Source organism: Rattus rattus, chromosome 4 (assembly GCF_011064425.1).
Source record: "Rattus rattus isolate New Zealand chromosome 4, Rrattus_CSIRO_v1, whole genome shotgun sequence".
Lineage (NCBI taxonomy): Eukaryota > Metazoa > Chordata > Mammalia > Rodentia > Muridae > Rattus > Rattus rattus.
Window position 1 is genome coordinate 148,284,905 of NC_046157.1, and position 2,313 is coordinate 148,287,217.

The following is a 2,313-nucleotide window of genomic DNA, read 5'->3' on the forward strand; positions in this document are numbered from 1 at the left end:
ATACTTGCAGTGAATGGCCTCTAGAACACGATGTGCCCTTTACCACTGGCCCATCTTTTCAACTCCCCACCCCAACTCCTAGCGTGTCTCTTGAGTAGACAGCTGCTCTTAAGGTTTCTTTCTGCATCAAGATATTGGCCACAATAATTATGTTTCTCTTAAGAGTGCCCTCCCTGTTTCTTCATGCCTCTTTTTTTAAATAATTTTTTTTAAAGATTTATTCATTTATTATATATAAGCACACTGTAGCTGTCTTCAGATACACCAGAAGAGGGCATCGGATCTCTTTACAGATGGTTGTGAGCCACCATGTGGTTGCTGGGAATTGAACTCAGGACCTCTGGAAGAGTAGTCGGGTGCTCTTAACCGCTGAGCCATCTCTCCAGCCCTTCTTCATGCCTCTTAGTCAGCTGTCTGTGGCTAATATTTAGCATGAAGACCACAAATATTAAAATTAGCCCCTCTCTGTATATTTTATATATGGCAGCTTAAAAATCAAGGAGAATAATGATGTAAAATATAAATAGAGAAATAGGCATCTCTTTACAAAATAAACTTCCTGCGTGGTATTCCACCAAGAAAAAAAAGGGTGGGCAGAACAGTATGGAGGCTCACAGGTACTTGGGAGGCTGAGGGTGGGAAGATTCCTTGAGCCTACAGCAGTGGTTCTCAGCCTTCCTAATGTTGCAACCCTTTTTCCCTCATGTTGTGGTGACTTCCAACCATAAAATTATTGTGTATAAAATTATTTCATTTCTACTTCATAACTGTAATTTTGCTACTGTTATGAATCGTAATGTAAATAACTGCTATGTAGGATGTCTGATATGTGACACCTGTGAGTCTCTACAGGTGACCTACAGGATCAGACCAGCCTGCATAATATAGTGATACCCTTAACTCAAAAACAATCAAACACATATAAATATTATCCCAGAGAAACCACACAATACCAAGGCAATCCTCAGGGGAGTGAATAAGGCCAGCCATGGCAGGCCTGTGATCTCAGCACGTCAGAGGCTAAGACAGGAGTACACTGGTTCAAGGACAGCCTGGGTTACATAGGGAAATCCTGTCAAGGACTGGGAGGAGGGGAGTATAGAAGGTGTGTATATGAATAGACAGTACTATGGAGACAAAAGGATAGACCAGAGCTAAACTATGCCATGCTGGGAGTCTAGCATAGGGTGAAAGTACCACTTAGAACTCATTGACTAGGAGAGCCCACGAGTGGTTTACAACTGGGTAGCCATTTAGATAAAGGGGGAAACAGGTCAACATTTGTTTTTTTTTTTCAAGACAGGGTTTCTCTGTGTAGCCTTGGCTGTCCTGAGACTCACTCTGTAGACCATGCTGGCCTCTGACTTGTGAGTGCTGGGTTAAAGGCATGTGACCACTCAGCCCCCTTGCTCATTCTTTACCCTCAAAATATATTTAAATCTGATCAAAGATTTAAAGAAATATGCTATACAGCCTTAGATGAGGAGGTAATTCAAAAAGATCTAGTAATATTGTAAATAGACTTTTCCCACATGAGTTTCAACTCATAGATTCAGTGTTAGAGAAATACTTGAAATACAGAGGCATGACAGGGATTTTAAATTTCCTTTTTACTTTATTATGCCCTGGAAAGAAAAAAGTTGGACTCGATTTACATATTCGCCAGTAGTTAACAGGGCTAAGTAAACTTTGAGATATCCCACTTACTGAATTTACATTATTCAGTTAAAATGAATGTGTTAGCTGGACATGACTGTCCACAACTGTGCTCATGAGGCTGAGACAGGGATCATAAATTTGAAATCACCTTAGGCTGCATAGCAAAACCAAGTCACAGACAGACAGACAGACAGACAGGGACTGGAACAATGGCTCATAAGTAAAAACCACTGACTGCTCCTCCAGAGGACTGGGGTTGGATCCCCAGCCCATATATGGCAGCTCACAGAGGTCTTGTAACTCCAGTACCAGGGTATCTGATGCCCTCTTTTGGCTTCTAGGGGCATTGCAGTCACAGTGATGCACCAATATTCATGCAGGCAAGACACCCATCCATACAAAGTAACAAAATAAATTTAAAACTACAGTAAATGGTATTAGTATTCTGCACAGTTAGAAAAAAGAAATCAGCATGTAATAGTAAACATTAAGGTAAAAACTTGATTATAGACTGGGCTTGATGACTCGTTCCTTTAATGCCAACATCCCAGAGGCAGAGGCAGGCGGAGCTCTGTGAGTTCTAGACCACATAGTGAGCTCCAGGTCAGCCAGGACTATACAATGTATCCTGTCTTTTTTTTTTAAAGGCAGAGG